Genomic DNA, 13,805 nt, shown 5'->3' with positions numbered 1-13,805 from the left:
GAGCAGAGGACGAGGACCAAGCTAGAGCAGCTTCCACAAAGAGGACGGACGTGACCTGGGTCAGGGGAGGAGCGTGAGGAGCGATCTCAACAATAGCTACACTTACATAGTACCAACCACCTGCCTGGCTTCACTGTGAGAACTTTCATAGATTATTTAATCCTCACAGGAGTTCCTAAGAGATAGGCACAATTGTGATCCCTGTTGGGGTCGATGAAGAAACTGGGGCACAGAGAAGTGAAGTCAGAGGGACAACAGGTCTGAGTGCAATGGCAAGGGGCAGACTGAGGATTCTGGCTCCAGAGCCGATCATTTTAACTCTGTGCTGTATACCCCCTCTAACAAACCTTCACATCCAAGAAGTATTTGTTGAGCACTTACTATGTGCTATGCACTGCTTTATATGCTGGAAGTACACATGAGTGAACGGAACAGATACTAACCTGAGCAGGGGAAGCAGCTTTCCTCAGAAGCAACTCTAAGTCTAAATTGAGACCTAAAGCCAGAGGAGGTGACTCCCGGAAGAGGAAGTAACATTTGGTCCCAGAGTGTAATGGCCCGCAAGGTGACTGTTTTGCAAGGAGCTCAGGGAACAAGGGGGTAGCCTGGTGGATAGGGTCAGGGATGCAGACTGGGAACAACATGGAAGTTTAATGTTTAGTTAAGGACAGTCGGAGGCTCCTGAGGGACTTGACCAGGGTGACACACCCTTCAGGGTTTGACCCAGTTTCCAAAGTCGCTCCCACCTGCTTTGGTCCGAAGGCCATGTGGCAAGTTTGGGGTGCTTGCCCCAGCCTAACCGGTCAGAACACCTAAGTTCCTCCAGAACGATCACTAAGATTTGGAAGAGTGGGGATGAGGGTCCAGGTCTTCCTGCTTCGGGGATCTAGGGGCTGGTGAGAGAGGCAGGGAGGAGAAAGGAGCCTCATGGGCTGGTCCACTGTGTGAGCGCTGGCACCAGGTGACGGTGCGGGGCCGGGGCTAGGCTCTCAGGCTCTGGGGAAAAGCTCTGAGGAGAAGGGATCCACACCATGCCCGGCACACAGGCCCCCACGGCTTTGATTTTGCGCCCAGCCTGCCCACCACCTCCACCTTCCTCACTGGGGCATGTTGTTAGCGATGTTTGGCCAGTTTCTGTGCCATGGCCGAGAGAGGAGGCACGCTGTTTGTGTTCCTCTCCCAGGTCAGGGTCCCCATGTTCTAGTTCCAGAATGCTCTGCTGGGATGTTGTGAAAAAGTGAGTGGATGTGCCTCTGCCCAGACTCTAGTGGGAAACTCAAGAAGACAACTTTCCAGGTTTTCTGTTTCCCTGCCACCCCCCCCCACCCCGCCCCCGGCTCCTGTCTACAATATCCTATAGTGCTTTGGTCCAAAAAATTCCTCATTGGAGAGAGCTACTCAGGAAATCTACCCACCCAAGAAGGATCACTAGCACTCAGTTACAAAACCCTTTCCCATACAGTTTTCCCTGTAATTCCCATAATAATCTTGTGAGGTAGCTACCTATTTATCAACATTTTATGAAAGGGACTTAAAGTGGGTGTTATTCATGCTGCACATTAAACAAAACCCAAACACAGGTCTTCTGTGACCCCAGTCTAGTCTCCTCTCAGCTGTGTGACAGTGTCTCTCTTGGTCCCATCCTTTGATACTGCTGTCTGCTCAGAGACATCACAACACACTTTTCCTTGCCTTTGAGTCTTCCTGCTCATCGGAAGGGTGGTTTGGGACATCCACCTGGTCACGGGGAAGATGTATTCCAGAAGCCATACTTCCTAGGAAGCTGAGAGCTGAGAGCTGCAGTCCTTTCGCGGGCTCATCCATCAACCACGGGTAGATGGATGCCAGCCAGTGTTAAAACTGTGGCATTGGAAGAGGGAAGAGGCATGTGGCTGGCTCCCAGCCTCTTATTTTCCCATTCTACTGGAAGGTCGTGTTCATTCGAGCATTTAAACCAAAAATAAATTATTGTAATCCATTTGCTAATTATACCATGCTGAAGTTCTAGACGCTGTAAATTGCAGCAGTGATAAAACTAGATGAAGTTTCTGGGAGTTTATTTTTAGCCATTCAGAAAGCACTCAGTTTCCTAGAGGCTTCATTTGCAAGTCTAGGAAGGGACAGGGAAAATGCACAGTCCTTCTTGCCCTGTGGCCTCGATGGAGTCGTTCAACCTCTCCAGCCCTCCTCTGTAAAAGGCTGTGGTTGTGGAAGCTGATCTTGAAGGCCTACCTGTCTTTAGGCTCTAACTCATTTTGTGACTGTGAAAACTAGAACGTATTCAAACATGGTCCTTCCCTGCCTAGTTCACCCCGTAGAATGCCAAGAGTCACCACCCCAACAAGTTTGTGAACCATGCAACACAGGCCTTTAGAAACTGTGGGCTCAGTGGATGCATGGTCCTGCTGTTCTGATTCTTATATTTTGGGGGGTGAAGAGAGCAAGGATTTTATATTTACTTAGCCCCTGCTTTGTACATAAAACACTGCTGGGTGCTTGTACATGAGTGCTTTTTGGACAGCCTCCCCCATTCAAAGTCAATGTCATCCTGTTTCAGTCAGTCACTCATGAACCTCTGAGTGCCAAGCACTGGACTTGGTTCAGAAAACGTCGTGAAGGTGAGGTGGATGGGACCCCGAGCCCCAAAAAGACCAGAAGGGAAAGTAAAGCAAATATGTCGAAGTGCTCTTTGAGCTGCAGTATTAGCTACAGGTGATAAAACTGAAGGGTGCCATCAGAGATATCACAGACGCACTTGGGTTTCTGGGGGAGGAGAATCAGGGAAGGCTTCGAGGATGAAGGACGTAAGGAAGCCAGGCTGGATGTATAAATTGGATTTAGCAGTGTGGGGGGTTGGGTGAGAGAAATCAGGCGGACCTGGATTGGTAACCTTGGAAACTTCCCTGGCCAGACCACAGGGACGGCTGTCCCCGGCCAGTCAGCGTTCACAGATGCCTAGCAGAGCACATTCCTTCTCATACACCATGACTTCCAGCAATTTGTCTTCAATTTTGACATAAGTATATTTTTTTCAGAGGGTGAGCATAAAAAATCCTTAGGAACAATTTCTTTGTTTGGATGCTCCTAGTATCGAGACTTCAGGATAAATGATCTTTGCTGTATTTATGTAATTTTGGGGTGGATGGGTGGGTGCCTGGTCAGATGGATGAATGGATCATTTGATATCCTTATAGAGCTGCCAGGGCAAGGAGATGGGGGCACTTAAACTGGCTAGGCTTGTGGGTCGCTTTAAGAGGACATTGCAGTGGGCCTCGAATGATGAATAGAATTTCTTCAGCATGCAGCATGAATAAAGGCCTTCCCTTCTGAAAACAGCAAAAATGGAAGTGTGAAATGACACTGTGGGAGTGTGGCAAGGTGAGGCCAGGTGATAGGAGGGTAGGGTGAGTAAATGTACTGCAGAGAGCACAGCCTTTGAGTTTGACAGATGGTGGTGTGAATCCCAGCTCTGCCTCATCTAATAGCTGAGTGATCTTGGGAAAATTCTGTTTCCTTTCTTACCTTCTCCTTTGTCATCTGTAAAATAGGAATATTAATAATGCCTTTCACAAGTGGTTGTGAAGATTCAGGGAAATAAAGTATTGTTCAGTACAATGACTAGCATAGACTTACTGTGCAGTATCAAAATGGCAGTTTATGGTTCTTACCTTATTGTAACAACTCTAAATCATGAAAATGCCAATTCAAACCACAGAAGTTAAGGAAGGAGAGAAGAGAGAGCTCTTTGCTCTTTTACAGTCAAGGATGAGGCAGAGAAAGAAGCAGCAACAAAAGAGACAGAGAAAGTCCTTGAAGAAAAAGTAGGAGCAGGAGAGTTTCCAGAGGAGATGTTGACGCAGCCGGCAGAGGACCCAGAGGGGCCACCCCAGCTTGAGAAGTCTCTGAAATTTGCAGTGACATCAACATGATTCTAAGAACATTCTAGAGGTGGAGCCACACCACAGTGATTTGTGGGTGGTGTAGAGAAGAGGAAGTGGTGGTAGAGATGGCACTCGGGAATTCTCTCTGGAAGGAGAAAGAGAGCTTGGAGTGGTGTGGGAACGAGGTCATGGGAATGGCTTTGCAGGATGAAGGCTATTTGAACTCAGGCCAACGCTTCTCTGCCTTTCTAAACCCATGCCTCCATTTGATAGCCATAAACATCATTGGCCCCTTCCAGATTCTGATATTTTGGTACCCATGACCCAACACTCATCCTCAGCTCCATTTGGGAATCCTATCTGCCAAGAAGATCTTGTCTGGATTTACTTCTTATAGGTGTATTTTTAAAACAGTAGGAATTTAATAATTCCCTTGGCATGGTGCAGGCAAGAAATGATGCGGGCATGAAGGGTGGTAACAAGAATGGATTTGAAACTGCCCTGAGCAGGTGTGAGGAGCGAGGGGGAGGGAGAGAACAAGGAGGGATCCTGGAGGGCTGGCTTGGAGGACCGAGTAAATAACTACATACTGGTACGTGTCCCTTATCCACGTGGGTCCTCACCTTGACCTGCCTAGGTGACACCCCAGGGGTTTGTCAAGAGTAAGAAACCAAATGGCAGATGTGGTCATCATTTGGAAACTTCAAATGCTTTGTAAATCTAGGGTATCATTATCAATATTTCTATAACAAGAAATAGCGCAGCTGGCTCTCTTCCCTCCTAAATGGCAGGAGGGAACAAATGTGTATTGCTCACGGATCCTTTTACAGATAAGGAAATGGATGTGCATGGAGGACTAGCCAAGGATAACACACAGCAACAGGGGAATACACGTTCTTTCCAAACACACATGGAACATTCCCCAAAACTGACTACATCCCAGGCTATAAAATACATCTCAATAAATTTTAAGGAATTAGTATCCTACAGCCTACTTTCTCCCAGTACTGTACAAGTAAGCTAGAAATCAATAACAGAAAGATGAGGAGACCTGGGTGGCTCAGTCAACTTCAGCTCAGGTCATGATCTCACGGTTTGTGAGTTTGACCTGCATCAGGCTCACTGTTGTCACCTGTCAGCATAGAGCCTGCTTCAGACCCTCTGTACACCTCTCTCTGCCCCTTCCCCACTTGCGCTCTCCCTCACACACACACACAAAAAATTAAATAAATTAAATAAAATGGTAGGTTTAAAAAAATAACAGAAATATTAGTTTAAAAATGTGTGTGTGTGTGTGTGTGTGTGTGTGTGTGTGTGTGTATAAAAGAAGAGAGGAGAGGGGGAGATTTACAAAAACACTTCCAACTCATAGGTCAAAGAAAAAAATGATAATAGAAATTTTAAAATACTTGTAGATGAATGGTAAAAGAAATATTAAATATCAAAGTTGTGGAATATAGCCAAGACAGCACTTAAGGGAAATTTATGACCTTAAATGCTTGTATTAGGGAAGAAGGGCTGAAAATTAACGAACGGGCTAAGAATCCAATTTAATAACAACAATAAACATAAATAAATAAGCTAGCCCAGGGTTGCACAGTTATAAGTGGTGAAGACAGGATTTGAATATAGATATGGCTGGCTCCAGAGCCCTCACCCTCTCCCCCATGGCATTAACTTCTCTGCGTGCTATTTTCCATAGTATACCCACTGCCTGGAAATTCTGTTTCTCTCCAAGAGTCAAAGAGATGAGCCTGGAGGGCAACTCCCTGCATCAAAGGTTGATGATAAATCCCACTCATTTATTCATGTATCCTTTTACGCAGTTGTTCATTAAACATTTATTGAACATTTGCTATGTGCCAGGCACTGGATCACTACCTGAGTTGCCTTTCCTCTGAGCGTTCAAAAACCAGTCTTCAGCCTGGGGCCAGAGCCTTTCCTGCTGCCACCCCCACCCCACTCCCACCCCACCCCCCAGCTGTCGGAATCTTCTCTGCTGCTTGTCAGAGCAACATCCTCATCAGAAATGACTGATTTCTCTCTTGTCTCTTTCAACAGGTAGACTGAAATTACCATGTGTCCAAATTAAAATTGCATACTTCAAGGATTATTTGAAGGACTATTCTTAGACCCTTTTAAGAAGATTTAAAGAAAAGTGAGTTGTGGTTTTTTTTACACTTCAGAGAGTATTCATGATCTAAATTAATGTTATGGGTGATTTTTTTTCTCTCCCTTTCAAATATGCGTTAATGGGTAGACTTTATCTCCACTTATTTTATAATACTTTTTTTTCCCCTAAGAACAATGAGCAGTGAGTATGAGATTAGTGCTTGCCTTCCTAAAAGATTTTATTTCCTTTTAAAAGCTTGTGGAATCTTAGAGATGAAAGGGTCCTAGAGCCATGGACCATTGGATAGATGATGATAGAAAGATAGAAAGGTAGGAAGGAAGGGAAGAAGGAAGAGAAGGAAGGAAGGATAAAGTAAGGGAAGGGAAGGGAAGGGAAGGGAAGGGAAGGGAAGGGAAGGGAAGGGAAGGGAAGGGAGGGAGGGAGGGAGGAAGGAAGGAAGGAAGGAAGGAAGGAAGGAAGGAAGGAAGGAAGGATAGATAGATACATATAAATTAGAGATATTTGGCCTTTGCTTGGAAATCTCCAGGGACTGATGAGGAACTTGGCACTTCCCCACATTTTGGATTTTTATAGAATTCTTCCGTAATCTGGATTTGAACTCCACTCCTCCTCACATTGCCAAGCCTCTTTCTTCCTTACCAGACAGTCCTAAAAATGGTTGAAGACAAAGATCATGTATTGCCTTGAGATCTTTTCTTATTCTTTGTTCCTTCAATAATAATTTGGTTAGCAGTTCCTGCCCGAGTCACCTTCTTTCCAATACTGTCCACATACCCTTAAAAAGGCCCGCCTGGAACCCAGACAGAGCTCTACCAGTATGCTTTGCCCCAGGAGGTCTGTGAGAGTCAGAGGGAGAGAAACCCAAGACCAGACCTCGGTAGCAGGCCCAGTTCTGCTCTTGCTTTGCTCTTGGGAAAGTCCCTTCATCTCTCTGAGCTCAGAGAACACAAGGAGGGTAAGAGACAAGAGGTCCTAAGATGCCGCTCACCCCCAACGTGGACAGTTCTGCCAACTTGGAGTAAGGAAGTTGCTGCTTCTCGATGTCCTAGGCACTGGAAGGGGCCAGGACTTGGGGCTCAGTGGGGCCCGGGTCCAATCCCAGTCCTATCACTTACTGGCAGTAGCCACAGGCTGTCACTTCTCTTCTGTGAGCATCCATTTCCTCATTTGTAAGATAAGGAGTTTGATATATGTGGCAAAGGATTTGTGTGAGATGTGCTGGAGTAACGCACGGCAAGTGCTGCCTACCTGGCATGTAGGAAGCGTTCAGGACACGGTGGCCCTGTTCACCTAGCAGGTAGTGAAGCAGCAGCTTACCGTGAGCTGGAGGAGCGGACAGGAGACGGTGAAAATTCTAATAAGACAGAGTACCTGGGCATGCTTATTAGGGAGAGGGGACAAGTGTCCATATCCCATAAGTGTTCGTGCAAATGCATGCTTAACTCTAAGAAGTTTATGAAATTAAGACTTTACTCAGAATTGGAAGGATCTGTTGCTCTGGAATATATAGTTAGGGAAACTTTTAAGGTCGGTCTGAGGGGCTGCACAAATCCTACCAGCCTCTGGCTGCCACCACCTCAGTCCTGGACAGGAAAGACTGCTGTCCCCAAGAGAGTCCTTACACCCCTGCTAGCCTTGGGAACCTTGAGAATCCTCAAGGAATCAGATATTTGCGTGTGTTCTGAGGCTGGTTCTGAGTGTGAAAGGCATTTACAAACTGTTACGTGCCCTACATGTATATGTATGTTTGTATTACTCATACATTATGGGATATTCAATACTTTGGAAATTAAAAGCATAAAACTATGATGAACTGAGTGTGTAATGAACCCAGAGAGTCCAGCCCACAAATTTCTTCAGTGAAAAAGCAGGTAAGGGGCACCTGGGTGGCTCAGTCGGTTGAGCATCCGACTTCAGCTCAGGCCATGGTCTCACCGTTCGTGGGTTTGAGCCCCACCTCATGCTCTATATCTCTCTGTCTCTGAAAAATGAACAATCCTTTAAAAATTTAAAAAAAAACAGCATGTTAACATGTATGCATGTAAACGTCTATGTACACATGTGCCTCTGTGTCTGCTCATGTGTGCAGCTGTGCCTGTGTGTGTGTGTGTGTGTGTGTGTGTGTGTGTGTGTGAGAGAGAGAGAGAGAGAGAGAGAGCGCGCCTTTGGATGCTATAGATGTGGTCACCACTCTACACAGTGACCAGATGTCTGGAAGGAGAATGCCCTAGGAACAAAAACACAGACTGTGGCATCAGTCACTGACCAGCTCTGTGACCTGGGCCACCTTTTTGACAAAAGTGCCGTGGTCCCTGCCTTTATGGAGCCTGAGGTCTGTAGACAGCACTGCTCTGCAGGGTTGAGGGAGCCCGTGTAGTGTTACCCTCCACACTGTGCAAGCTCCCGGGTGCCTGCACACCCTTCTCCCCTGGCTCCTGGAGTTGGTGGTTTAGGGAACATTATTCTGACCTGTTGGATAAAAGGAACTTCCTGAGGGACCTTAGATTCCACAGGGCCACTCCCCAAGGTCCCAGGCACCTGGGTGGATGGAGAGCCCGCATGGGGGACCACATGCTCTAGCCGTCCTGAGGTGAGTTCCAGGGACGCCCCGCCCCTCAGCCGTCCTTCTGAGTCCCCCTTCCTCAGCCTGGGTTTGGGGTTGACACAACTTAAATTCAGAACTGGGAACTATGTTGTCATTTAGGGTGTGGAACAAGGATTGTTTTTTTTTCTCTTTTAGTTTGGAAATTAAATATGGCCAAGATCATGGCTTTTGTTCTCCAGACAGCTAGTGACCACACACACAGGGGTGCCACTTCAGGCTGGTGTTGTTGCCGTGGGTGCCGCTGGCCAGAGGGGCCCCTTTGGGGGGGACCCAGGCCCAGGGAAGACCGCACAGTCATGTTTTGTGGGGTTTTTCAAAAGTGCACATTGTGTGACCCATGTGTGGCTCATGCAATCAATTTGGTGGTTAAAGATGATCATGTCTTAAAGCGAAACAGAGTAACCCAGTAACCCATAGAGTGAGTGAAAATAGGTACATTATAAATATTCAACAAAGCTCCCATATTCAAAATAGAGTGGGAGGAAAGAGGAAACTCCCACAAATCAGTAAGGAAGAGACAACCTAATAGAACAATGGCAGAAGCCCCAAACACAAGTGGAGACAGCCACATAACCAATAAGCATATGAAAACATCATCTGTTACCAGAGAATTACAGATGAAACCACGGGGACATGCTACCGTAAACCCATGAGAACGGCTGCAATGAGGAAGACACATAAAGCCTCGTGTTGGCAAAGCAATGGAGCAACTGGAACCCTCATGCATAACTTGTGGACGTGTAATTTGGTATCCTGACTTTGGAAAGCTCGCAGTATCTGCTAAAGCTGAGCATATCCGCATGAGCAATTCCATTCCAGGATACAAAGCCCTGAGGCATGCACACACATGTCCACCAAAAAAACATGACCTGTGCAATGGATAAAGTGTGGTATATCCACACCACAGAATATTACACATAGCAGTGTCAATGATCCTCACACACCTGATGTTGAAAGAAAAAGCCAGGCATTAAGAAACATTTAGGGGCACGTAGGTGGCTTAGTCGGTTAAGGGTCTGACTTGAGTTCAGGTCATGATCTCATGGTTCGTGGGCTCGAGCCCCACCTCGAACTCTGTGCTGACAGCTCAGAGCTTGGAGCCTGCTTCCGATTCTGTGTCTCCTTCTCTCTCTCTGCCCCTTCCCCACTCACACTGTCTCACTCTGTCTCTCAAAAACAAATAAATGTAGAGGCACCTGGTGGCTCAGTCTGTTAAGCGTCTGACTTTGGCTCAGGTCATGATCTCATGGTTTGTGGGTTCAAGCCCTGCATCGGGCTCTATGCTGACAGCTGGCTCAGAGCCTGGAGCCTGTCTTCAGATTCTGTGTCTCCCTCTCTCTCTGACCCACCCCTGCTCACACTGTCTTTCTCTGCCTCTCAAAAATAAATTAAATAGATAAATAAATGTAAAAAAATTTTTTAATTAAAAAAAGAAGAAGAAACATTTATACCTTTATGTAAAGTACAATAACCAAGAAAACTAATGGGGGTTGTTAGAAGTCAGGACAGTGGGGGAGGAGTTGGTAAATGGGAGAAGGCAAGAAGGGCCTTTCAAGGTCCTGGTCCTCTGTCTTTTGATCTGAGGGCTGGTTACGTGGCTGTATTCCATTGCGAGAATTTATCTAGGCCTTCATCTGAGACATGCACACACCGCTATATTTGCATCATGCTTCAATTAAAGCCTATAAAGTGAATTTACAAGTCACAATTTATAAATGAATGCAAAAGAACAGAAAACACATTAGGTACCGAGGGTAAGCATAAGTAAGCCTTAAGCTCCCCCTGTGTGCTCTGTGTGTGTCTACATGGAATAGGGACGTCAGACGTCTTGTTTTGAGAGCCACTGGCTTAAACCAACCCTCTCATTTTAAGACTCGGAATCTAAGACCCAGAGAAGGGGGAAATTAATAGCAGAGCTAGGAGGAAGGCAGAGCTGAGAAAATGCTAGGTCTCCTTCTACTGATTCTGTGACTCTCATTTCCCTGCCAATTGGTGGAATGGCACATTCGGTTGAGTAGGCTCCGTCTGGCACCTTCATCTCTGGGAGGCAGTCCTCTGCTTTCAGTCCAAGGGGAGCGATTTCTTTTCCACCCACAGACGGGCAGAGCCTGAGGCCCAGCCACCCTGCAGGGGCCTGGCTCCAGCTCCCCGAATTCCTTCCTGCCCCTTCTACCCGACACATCGCTGCGCTCAGCCATGTTTTCATTTGTGTAAAGTGACTGTCGTGCCAAAGCCATTCTTTGGGTGTACAAGTTGGAAAACTGTGAAGAAAATACACTGGGAGAAGGGAGTCCAACAGAGTGTGCCTTGGTTCTGGCGCCGTGCTTTGAATGTGTTGCAAAGTCGGGAGTCCATTCGGTGGGCCTCCCCTGCAAGGTCTGGGCACTCCCAGCCTCTGAGGCTGTGCAATTTGCAGGATGCGGCTCTGTCGTGGCGGGGCAGGGTGTCACAGAGGAGGGGAACGGTATGTGGATTTTAAAAGGCTTCATATGAACCTCGTGCAGGGCCTGGAACCATCTTAAGTAGGAGGGTTATATAACATCAGTGGTTTCCAAATCTTTGGACTATGACCCACAGCACAAAATACAGGGGGTGTCTTCACTGAGGGCACACCCCCACTGCCCCAGGGAGATGGTGTGATTTAGGATGGGATAGCCCAGATCTCTCCAGGAGGGGCATCTAGCCCAACCTCAGGGATGGGGAGCCAAAGGGGGCCTCAGACCTTTCAGAGAAGCCAAGAGGCCCGAGCTCAGGATTAAAGAAAGGGGAACCACACAGGCAAGATTGCTGAGGAAAGGCCACCAGGTGAGGACCTCACCTGAAAGAAGCAGTGTTGTGTTCTAGAAACTGCCTGCGTGGAGTTGAAGTTGAGGCTATGTGCAGGGAATGTGGGAGAGGATCCAGCAGAGGTGGGGACAGGGACCAGCTGGTGAGGAGCCTCTGTGCCCTGAGGAGATGTGTCCAGGGTGAAAAGGCAGCCATTCGTGAGACTCCTGTAGGCAGGAAATGCCTGTCGCCTTGGAGACAGAGGAGGACACGCAGGCAGACGCAGCTGTGAATATCGGTGCTTCCCAAGACTGTGTTTTACAGCACTCACTCGTGCCGTCTTCAAAGAAGACTTTCAGAGAACTCTCCAGACCTCGGCCTGGCTGCAGGCGGGAACTGGAGAGATGAGTAAGGAGGAGCTCCTAGCCTTGCAGTTCTGCCAGTGGACCGACAGGTCAAAACCAAACACAAATTTGACATAGTAGTTACTGTTCCAGGGCAGAATGTCCCAAACTGTGTTCCAGGATATCTCAGCCCTACCAAATGTTGTTAAGAAAGAAAAGGAGGAGGGTTTCCTTCTGAGGGATCTGAGAAGTGCTGTATACTGAGTCGCCCCTGCTGGATCTTACTCCCACTAGCATGCTCAAGGCTCTGAGAAATCCTGTAGTGGGGATGCTAACCTAATGTCGCTCAAACTTATCTGTCCAGAACTCCTTTTAAATGTTTATTTATTTTGAGAAAGAGAGAGAGAGCATAAGCAGAGGAGGGGCAGAGAGAGAAAATCCCAAGCAGACCCCATGCTCAGCCTACCACAGGGCCGGAGTCCACTGCCATGAAATCAGGACCTGAGCTGAAATCAAGACTTGGACACTCAACTGACTGAGCCACCCAGGCTCCCCGTCTGGAACCCCTTTTGCATATGTTTTCAAATCCCTCTCTTTTTCAGAACTTACATTGGAAATTCTATCCCAGAGAATGGCCTGAAGGCTGGTTGGGAGCTCTGAGGAAGGAGAAAAGGAATTTTCTCTACATGAGAGGGGACAGGGGGAGTTTTCCAGAGAGGGAGCTTTTGTGTGCATTGTTTAAGACCTAGTCTGAGACTGGCAGGGGGGGGGTCTGGCCCCTGCTGCTAAATAATTGATGGAAGAAGGAATGGCCTCTGTGTTTGCTGGTGAGAAGAACCCCGAGTTCTCAGCAAGGGCTGGAGACAGAGGGCACACATTAGCAATGGGCTGAGCAAGGGTGTCTTGGTGGTTAGATGTAGGGTCTCTTTCCTCTGATGTGCCCCCGTGCCTTAACTATTTTGGAAAAGGCATCAAGGGACATCAAAGGCAAAGGGGTGTAGGGTCACATACTCTAGAGCTGGACTGCCTGAGTTCGAATCCCAGCTTCATGACGTCCCTGCTAGTTCCTTAACTCTTCTGTGTTTTAGCCCCTCCCCCTGTAAGATGGACCTAAAAATAGTGCCCAGGATTCTGTGTTAATATAGTCAGGGTCCTGAGAAGGGGGTGGGGGGGCCTGGCAGGGGGTGAGCACCACTTAGGTGCTAGCCATTCTCCTTTGCTGGCTTCTCCCTCCGGACCCCTCCCACAGCCTCTGTTTGGGTTCCTTTTCCACTTGCCCAGGGGACTGCAGGTCCTCGGGTTCCTGAACGAGGCACTCTGCACGTTTCTCCCCCCGCTGGCACCGGGAAGGGCCAGGAAGACATTTCTTCATTTTCCCCAGTCAGGGCTGTTTGAAGTGAGGCTCAGGTTCCCCTCCCGGTTATTAGTGCTCAGCCGCCCCGGCTGGGTAAATATTTCTGAGGAAGTCCAGCACATCTATTATTAATTTACTGCAAGCAGTTGCTGCACGTTCCATAATCGCTTCTGCCTACAGATGTTTTTGTAGGCTGTGCAGAGTTCTCCTGGCCTGAATGCTTTCCAAGGAGTGTGGAGGCGACAGGTCTCTCCTGCCTTTGTCTCCCTGGGGAAGGGTGGCCTGTGGTGGGGGGTGCATGTTGGATCCTGTGTAATTCTGGCCGTGGAGATCGTAGAATCTTTTCTTTACATCCCCTACTCTTAGCTGCATCCCTGGCCTGGTGGCCAGAAACGCAGGTGTTGTACTCTCTCGTCTTCGCCATGGCCCCTGTCCAGTTGGTCTCCAGGTCCTAGTGACGTCATCTCCCAGACCTCACAGACCCAGCTCCTTCTCTTTTGTATCTCTACCAGGAAGCTCGTCCCAGCAGCTGCCCCTCCCCTCCCTGGGCCTCTGATCACAAAACTAAATCAGGACTCCTGCTTTGCATTGCTATGGAATTCTCACTTTTTAAAATCACATTTCAATCTTTATACGACCTGTTCCTGTCCAGCCTCTCTGCTGACCTGTAAATCCATGAGGATAAGGGACCAACTTTATCTTACTAATAATGCTCAATGAA

The 13,805-nt window shown here is 47.8% G+C and overlaps 1 protein-coding gene across 1 annotated transcript in view; it reads left to right on the top strand.

The window, feature by feature from the left end:
* The window catches only part of TENM4 (teneurin transmembrane protein 4), a 731,443-nt gene that overhangs the window by 283,969 nt on the left and 433,669 nt on the right, over positions 1-13,805 (top strand). Inside the window, exon 3 of the mRNA XM_029957014.1 lies at positions 5,943-6,039. The gene's annotated coding sequence lies outside the window, so the exon portion shown is untranslated. The remainder of the gene's footprint in view (positions 1-5,942; positions 6,040-13,805) is intronic.

Source organism: Suricata suricatta, chromosome 11 (genome assembly GCF_006229205.1).
Source record: "Suricata suricatta isolate VVHF042 chromosome 11, meerkat_22Aug2017_6uvM2_HiC, whole genome shotgun sequence".
NCBI classification, from domain to species: Eukaryota; Metazoa; Chordata; class Mammalia; order Carnivora; family Herpestidae; genus Suricata; species Suricata suricatta.
This window is presented reverse-complemented; position numbering and strand designations above follow the sequence as displayed.